The 9,314-nt window shown below is 37.7% G+C and overlaps 1 pseudogene; it reads right to left on the minus strand.

The window, feature by feature from the left end:
- Positions 1-7,615: 7,615 nt before the first annotated feature.
- On the minus strand, positions 7,616-8,880 carry LOC140501165 (large ribosomal subunit protein uL3 pseudogene; annotated as a pseudogene).
- Positions 8,881-9,314: the final 434 nt, after the last annotated feature.

Raw genomic sequence — 9,314 nt, forward strand, 5'->3', positions numbered from 1 at the left:
TATTATAAGTAATATAGAGGAGCACTGAAAATGTACCTTTCAAATCTGTAGATAAAGAGAGAGTTTATGACCAAACAAGAGATATAGAGGATTATGGGAAGTAAAATAGATAATTTTTATTATATGACATTAAAGAGATTTTGTACAACAAAGCAAGTGCAGCCACAATGAAAGAAAAACAGGAAACTGGGGAAAATTACTTAAAGATTCTGTGATAAAGGCCTTATTTCTGAAAAATATAGGGAACTGAGCCAATTGTGTAAGAATAAGAGCCATTCCCCAGGTATTGAATGGCCGAAGGATATGAACAGGCAGTTTTCAGAAGAAGAAATTAAAGATATCAATAGTCAGATGGAAAAATGCTCTAAATCATTATTGATTAGAGAAATGTAAATTAAAACAACTCTGAAGTGCTACCTCACACTATCAGACTGGCTAACATGACAAAATGAAAAGGATAAATACTGGAGGGGGTGTGGAAAAACCAGGACAATAATGTTCTATTGGTGGAATGGTGGACCAGTCTAACTATTCTGGAGAACAATTTGGAACTAATTCCAAAGGGATAAAATTGTGCATATCCTTTGAACCAGCAATACCACTTCTAGATCTTTATCCCAAACAAATTAAAGAAGAGGGAAAGGATCTATCTGTACAAAAATGTTTATTGCAGTTCTTTTTTGTGGTGGCAAAGAACTGGAAATCAAGGGGTTGCCTATCAATTGAGAAATGGCTGAGCAAGTTATGGCATATAATTGTGATGAAATACTATTGTGCTATGAGAAATGATGAGGGGGATGGTTTCAGAAAAACCTGGGAAGACTTATATGAACTCATGCAAAGTGGAGTGAGAGAACCAGGAGAACACTGCACATAGTAACAGAAATATTGTAAGGATGATCAACTGTTGCTCAAGATCAGATCGTGACAATGATCCAAGACACTTTCAAAGGACACATGATGAAAAATTCTATTTACCTCCATAGAGAGAGAATAATGACTTCTTGATGCACATTGAAGCATCTTTTTTTTAACTTTCAAAAATAAAATAAAAATGAAAACAAGCATATGTATATTAAAATGAGTTAGAGAAAAATAACTTTTTATGAGCATTTTTTGCTGGGCCTGACACAGGTTTCACCTACTGACAATTAAAAGTTTAGTTTCTTGCTTTGAATGAAATACCCTCGGCTAAGCCAAGGCCATCCCAAGACATTTTTAAAAAAAAAAATTAACATTTTAAACTTAAATACTAAGAGACTCCTTTTCTTCAGTAAAATTTTAAGGACTTCTGATGTGAAAGTCAATAAGTTTTTGAAGTTTTCAGGTTGCAATTCACACATGATAGTTACAATTTGGGGAACTGTAGGACAGATAGATGCACCCTTCAAATTATTTCCATAATCAGGGATGGGGAACAAATCACTTTAATAAAAGAATTTCTTCTGTAAAACTTAGACTCAGTCCAAAGGCCACATCCTAGGACCTAGAAGGCCACATGTGGCCTTGAGGCCTCAGGTTCCCCACTCCTGCTGTAGATTTATTGAGATCTTTGTAAGAGATGCCAATATTTTATCATCAACGCTTGGCAGATTCATTAACTTTCTGAAAAGCTGGTTTGGATTATTCTGACACTATATGCATTGCTTCCAAAACTATATAATGATATAGTCAAAAGTAATGAATTTGGAGTTAGTTCTTCACAATTTGGCCCCAACCTTATTATCCATTAGTCCCCTTTCTATATTCTATAATTCAGTGAAAAGGGTATTCTAATTGTTTCTCAAACTCATACAAAAGCACAGCTAAAAAGACACTGTGATTTTGCTCATTGTTTTTACACTGTGCAGAGAATATTACAAATACAAATATGATGCCCCCTGAAAAACTGTTATTATTTATAATGGAAGGGGAAAAAGTGATACCACTAATAAATACAAATTGTTAAATATTATCTATTTCAATTGTAGATCATCCTTTTAAATTTCTGTTTCAGGATGTTTTATAATGTACCAGCTATATTAGTATAATAGTGAATGTACATAATGTGCCACTGTATATAAATATTAATGTTTGTGTATAAATATATACATCCATGTGCACATTTTCAAAAATGTTTTACTGAGCAGTCTATATAATCAAAAATATTTGTCTACCATTGATACAGACAATAAGTATTCTTTATCCATTGGAGTTTTCCCATGTGAACAGTTAGGTCAAACTCTTGAGTCACAATAAATTTCATTTAGGGGACTCAGCGGTGTTCCAGGGCTTGATGAATAATGCCATCTGGAAACAAGAACATCTGGAAGATGTCACCATTTATAGAGGAAACCTCTTTGACTTGGAATCTACTTTAGATTTCCTCATGATAAGGGGGAGCAACTTTGGTATTAACTTCTCACTTTATATTTCATTTTATATTTACAATCAGAAGCCTGCTAAACAGTATAATCTGTGTTTTACCTTTCAAGGAATCACATAATTTTGACAGATGTTTGAGAGTGACATTTTGCTCTGCCAAGTCAATTTTTTTTGCAGTTGCCAATTAATAAACAAAGAATTTTGAATTCCCTATATTTTGCAGGTAATTTTGTTATGGTGCAGATATGTCCTACTACACGATATTACTTGCAAAATTATATTTCCTTTTTATAATCTTATCAAGAATGTCATCAATATATTTATAGATTTTTCTCAAAAGAATTTTAGGTAAATTGGAATTAGGTATATGAGCTATTTATCTTCACTTTGGTCACTTTTTGTGGGGGGTTTAGAGGAATAATAATAGTGGTCAAGAATTTTGTCTGCATCTTTGTTTTTTCCCCACATTTTCCACATTTCAATATCTTCAAAACTGCATCACTTCTAACATAAATCCTTTTTCTCTTCAGAGTACTGGTATTCAGACTTGAAAGTAATGATCCAGGAATAAGTGTCCATTTGTCTAACATCAGGAAAGAAAAACATAGAAAAAGTACTCTAAACCCAGGTTTATACTTGCTTAGGCAGGGTATGTTCTTTAGATTCCATGTGCTCATGGCATCATAAAGACTGAGGATGGTACCTAAAGTCACTCACTTCTTTTCTGCCACCTGTTTAGGAAAGAGCTTAAAAAAGTTCTCACATGATTCAATCAGAAAGGATTCACTAAATTATCTATATCATCTCAAAGTGGAAACATTGAGTTACACATGGCCAAAAGCAAGACACAAATTTCCCCTGTTTCTGACCAGAACCAGGACTCTGAACATACCAAGGGATGACCCTTATAGATAAATTCAACCTCATACAACTATCGTCCCTCTTTAATAATTTTCTGATTCTGACCTTTGCTGATGGGAATACTGGAGATGGAAAGCTGTCTCAGTTTCTTTTATATTAGAGGACTTAGGTTTTACCAACCCCAGTTCCTTGACCTAAGTATCTTCTTGGGGAACAGTACTGGATTGGCCCCAACTGTGTTTTAATCCCTGTTTCTTTAGGGCCTAGGTAACTACTCCAACTAGTTGGGCCCCTTTCCCTGCTTTCCTCCCTTGGCAAGCTCCCTCTCCCTTTCCCTCTCCCTCTCCCTCTCCCTCTCCCTCTTTTGCTCGCTCTCCTCTATCTGGACCAAATCAACTTCTTCCATTGTTTTTAGGGGTGGGGGAGGATAAAGAAGGTTTTCCAGGAATTGTTTTTGTAGCTTTGGACATCCCTGAGCTACAGACTACATCGTCCAAAAAAAAGTAATACAATCTCTTCCCCCTTCTCCCTTAATGGTTCTGACAGAATCAAAGGGAAAAGGGTTAGTCAGGGGATGCTTATGTCAGCAAAGTCTCTACAGCACAAAAAGGTCCCAATATTGGCCCCAGGCACAACAAGGGTCCTTTGAAACATGAAGGTGTGTGGAGCAAGGCTGCTGACTGAGCACATCTAAGTTAATTCATAATGCTTTTGCCTTATCAGGGCCCTCTCTTTATCTTGTGGATTAAACTGTAATCGTTGTTCATGTGACAAATAATTCTTTGGGTGAGGGTTAGGGGTGGTTGGAGGATGTTGATAGTTCATGGAGAATGAGGGAAGTGTTTAGTCAGTCATCTTGTTCATCCTATGACCTGAAAATATATTAAATTGAATTTTAATATTCTTTTAATCTCTAAAGTATAATTAAGCTATATTTTAATATGTAAAACACTGCAAAGCACCAAAGTATTGAATGCATCTTTTGCTATAAGTCATTGGAAGGAAGGAAGGAAGGAAGGAAGGAAGGAAGGAAGGAAGGAAGGAAGGAAGGAAGGAAGGAAGGAAGGAAGGAAGAGAGAGGAAGGGAAGAAAAGAGGGAAGGAAAGGAGAGAAGAAAGGAGGGCAGGAAGGAAGAAAAGGCAGGATGTAAGGAAAGAAAGGAAGGAAATAATGGAGGGAGGGAATAGAGAGGGGAAAGGAAGAAGGAGGGAAGGGAAGAAGGGATGGAGGAAAGGAGGGTAGAAAGTGGGGATTTATTAATAAATATTTTCTTCCTCCTATCTGTTCAAATGTACTTTAATTTATATAATTGCAAGTGGATATAATTTTACTTTGAAATAAAAATTTTCATCCTACTACATTTTCTTTGCTTTATGGGGGGAGAAAGCACTATATCAATTGATACAGCTTGATTAGTCTTTTCAATATTTCTAAAGTCCAGTCCTTCAAGTGATATAAAAGTAGATGATGACAATCAAATGATTGTCAGTTATGGTGTTACCCTTAAGGAGTAATCAGGATCAGTAAACTTACTTAATGTCTATCATAGCCTTATGCAAATAAGTTCCAAAAATTTTAATCATGCACAAAAAATGTTAAAAATAGAGGTGCTGAGCCTAAAGGGTGCAATTCCTTACTTTAGAAACTGCATCCTTCCCATTATCCACTTTCAATTACATATACTCTTTTGACTCTAAATTGAATGCCAATCTTCCTTTACAATTCATAAAATTGATATTCAAGATATCACTGCTAACTGGTTAGTTAATTAGATAGCAAAAGGATAAAACTGTAATCCATTTTCTTACTCGATATTTATTGAAACCATGGGAATCAATTTTTCTTAAAATCCATAGAAAAACAAACAGTTTATATACAGAATGCCTTAACGTGTATGAAGCCTTGTATAATTTCAAAATAACTTGATAAAGTAGAGAGAACATATGCAAATGGATCCAATTTAACATTTGCTGGAGGAAGTTTCATAGAAACAGAATTTCATTGGCTGATGGAATGAGAATGTCACTTTGCTTTTGCATAAAAATTAACACATCCTCTCACTGACATTTAAGACCAGTAATTGGCTGTGAAGTGCTGAGCAATGCTTAGGGATAAACTGCACTATGAAAAAATAAATGACATTATTAAACTGAGCTTATAGTTCTCCTCTAGACAATTTCATGCAATAGCTGACATAACTCCCTCTACCTTGGTATTAAATTGTGTGTGATAATATACTATTAATAATGACTGGTTTTCTCTATGATAGGTTTCTGGAGATAGGAATATTTGAATTAAAAAAGGCCAATCTAGGTCCCAATAAAACTAGCAATTTTGGGCCATTCAAAAGAGACAAGACTTCAAGGTAGGGTGCTTCTTTTACAGAGTTTTTATCACTTGATTCCCCATTTTTATGTGTCAGGGGAGTCCTTAAAATATAAAAATGAGAATTGTCTAATATCTATAGCCAGCTTAGTAACAGCTATAGGGTGGATAATAATCATACCTGACATTCATACATCTTATTTGGTCCTTATAGTACTTTGTTGAGGTAGGCAGGGAAGGTGTCATTATTCATTTTACAGATGAAGAGATTAAGACTCAGAAATATCCAGTGATTTGTCCATGTTCACACAACTAATAAGTGGTCAAAGTGAGAATAAAATAAAGGTTTTCTGACTCCAGGGCAAATGTTCTTTCCTCTGCCCTATTTTTCACTGATAATGGATGGAAAAGAAAAGGAAGCTAGAGAAAGAGAATGAGATAGAGAGGGAACAAATATATTTTTTATGCTTCTGTGAAATTTTATGATCCCCTAAATTTCCATTCCATCAGGATGTGGAATTGATTCCTCAAGGTTATGGAAGAAAAGCTCAAGTTCTAGAAGGTTCCATGAAATCGATAAGGCTTCAGTTCCAATGTCTGGACCTACTATGTGACGTCCAGTCCAACCACTGGGGTAGGGGGTTCATTGGAGGGGCTCATTTATTATTGAACACATGATAATGACTACTTTGGTCACCCCAATACTCAAACTCTTTTTTTTCTATTTTTAGTGTTTATTTATTTTTAGTTTTCAGCATTTGTTTCCACAAAATTTTGAGTTCCAAATTTTCTCCCCTTCTCTCCACTTCCCCCACCCCAAAACACCATGCATTCTGATTACCCCTTCCTCCAATCTGCCCTCCCTTCTATCACACCACCTCCTTTCCCTTATCCCTATCTTCTCTCTTTTCTTATAGGACAAGATAGATTTCTATACCCCATTACCCATATTTCTTATTTTCCAGTTGCATGCAAAAACAATTCTCAACATTCATTCCTAAAACTTCGAGTTTCAACTTCTCTCCCTTCCTCTCTCCCCACCCATGCCCACTAAGAAGGCAAGCAATTCAATATAGGCTATATATATGTAGTTTTGCAAAAGATTTCCATAATAGTCATGTTGTGTAAGACTAACTATTTCCCTTCATCCTATCCTGCCCCCCATTTATTCTATTCTCCCTTTTGACCTTGACCCTCCCCAAAGGTATTTACTTCTAAGTACTCCCTCCTCCCATTTGCCTTCCTTCTGTCATGCCCCCACCATACTTCTCCCCTTCTCCCCTATGTTCCTGTAATGTAAGATAGATTTTCATACCAAATTGAGTGTGCATTTTATTCCCTCACTAAGCCAAATGTGATTAGAATAAGCTTCACTTTTCCCTCTCACCTCCTCCTTTTTGCCCTCCACTGAAAAAGCTTTTTCTTGTCTCTTTTATGACCTAATTTGTCCCATTTCATTTCTCCTTTTCTCCTCCCAATTTATTCCTCTCTGATCCCTTAATTTTACTTTTTTAGATATCATTCCTTCCTATTCAACTCACCCTGTGCCCTCTGTCTATATATATAGATGTATGTATGTATGTGTATAATCCCTTCAACTACCCAAATACTGAGAAAAGTGTCAAGAGTTACAAATATTATTTTTCCATGTAGGAATATAAACAGTTCAACTTTAGTAAGTCCCATATAATTTCTCTTTCCTGTTTACTTACCTTTTAATGATTCTCTTGATTCTTGTGTTTGAAAGTCAAATTTTCTATTCAGCTCTGGTCTTTTCATCAAGAATACTTGAAAGTCCTCCATTTCACTGAATGACCATTTTTCCCCTGAAGTATTATACTCAGTTTCATTGAGTAGGTGATTTTTGGTTTTAATCCTAGTTCCTTTGACTTCTGGAATATCATATTCCAAGCCCTTCTATCCCTTAATGTAGATGATGCTAGATCTTGTGTTATCCTGATTGTGTTTCCACAATACTTGAATTCTTTCTTTCTTGGTTTCTCATGAAGTCATTAGCTTCCATCTGCTTCATTCTAATTTTTTTTTTTTTAATTGTGAAAAATTTATTGAGAATCCACCAGCTCCAAATTGGTCTGGAAACATCAGGCAGCTTCTTCTTTTGCGACTCGGTCGTTTTTGAGTGGTCCCATGAAAGCTTTTTTCTCCTCCACAGTCTGGAACTGACCGTGGCCAAATTTGGATGTGGTGTCGATAAACTTCAGGTCAATCTTCTCCAGGGCACGACGTTTGGTCTGTACCAGCAGAGACTTTCGCAGAGTGAGGACACGTTTCTTGGTCCCAACGACACAGCCTTTCAGCATGATAAAGTCATTGGTCACTTCACCGTAGTGGACAAAGCTTCCCAGAGGATTGATGCTCTTGTCAGACAGATCATAATCTGTGAATGCATTGTTTTTGATCAGTTTGCCATCCTTGATCTGGAAGCCCTGGCCAATCTTGTAGATCTTTTTGTTGATCTCAGTGCGATGGTGGTAGCCCTTCTGACCAGCTCGAGCCACAGAGAAGGCTACCAGGGCAGGATGCCAAGCTCCAATACATGCCACCTTACGCAGTCCTCGGTGGGTTTTTCGGGGCAGTTTCTTGGTGTGCCAGCGGCTAGTGACACCTTTGTAACCCTTGCCCTTTGTCACCCCAATGACATCAATCATCTCGTCTTGCCCAAACACGGTGGACACGGGCACCTGCTGCTCTAGCTTCTCACAGGCCCAGTCCAGTTTCTCAGCCACGCTACCGCCATTCACCTGGATCTCCATCAGGTGAGATTTCTTCTGCCTCAGAGGGAGCAGGCGCATCTGGGTGTGAGCAATGACGCGGATCACCTGGCAGTACTTCTTCATGCTGCTCAAGTCTTTCTCCAGCTGCTTTTTGCCATCCTCATCTTGCCACTTTTTGCAATACTTGGTGAAGGCCTTCTTCTTGGACTTATGCCAATTCTTATAGAACCGCCTCTTACACTCATCACTGATGTGCTCAGCAAAGATGGTTTTAAAGCTACGCAGGCCTCGTGGGGTTTGCACATAGCCCACGATGCCCACAATGACCATGGGGGGCATCTCCACGATCATCACAGCCTCGACCGCTTCCTTCTTATTGACCTTTGAGCCGGGCCTGTCCACCTCTCGAACAATATGCGTCATGCCTGCCTTGTAGCCCAGAAAGGCAGTCAGATGGATGGGCTTGGAGGGGTCATCTTTGGGGAAGCTCTTAACCTTCCCCCAGTGCCAGCTGCTTCTCTTTTGAGGCAGGAAGCCCAGAGAGCCATGCCTGGGAGCGGAGAACTTCTGGTGGGACATGCTGCTGCTGAGGTACCCGCGGTGGCCACTGAGGAGAGTTTGGAGAGCTCATTCTAATTTTTAAAGAACTATTTTGTTCAGTGAACTCTTAAATCTCCTTTTGCATTTGGCTAATTCTGCTTTTTAAAGCATTCTTCCTCATTGGCTTTTTGGACCTCTTTTGCCATTTGAGTTAGTCTATTTTTAAAGGTGTTATTTTCTTCAGCATTTTTTGGGGTCTCTTTTAGCAAGCCATTGACTCGCTTTTCATGATTTTCTTACATTTCTATCATTTCTCTTCCCAATTTTTCCTCTACCTCTCTTACTTGATTTTCAAAATCCTTTTTGAGCTCTTCCATGGCCTGAGACAATTGCATATTTTTTCGAGATTTTGGATGCAGAAGACTTGACTTTTAGGTCTTCCTCTGATGTTATGCATTGTTCTACCTCATCCAAAAGGATTGAAGAAAG

The sequence above is a fragment of the Notamacropus eugenii genome, chromosome 4 (genome assembly GCF_028372415.1).
Source record: "Notamacropus eugenii isolate mMacEug1 chromosome 4, mMacEug1.pri_v2, whole genome shotgun sequence".
NCBI lineage: Eukaryota > Metazoa > Chordata > Mammalia > Diprotodontia > Macropodidae > Notamacropus > Notamacropus eugenii.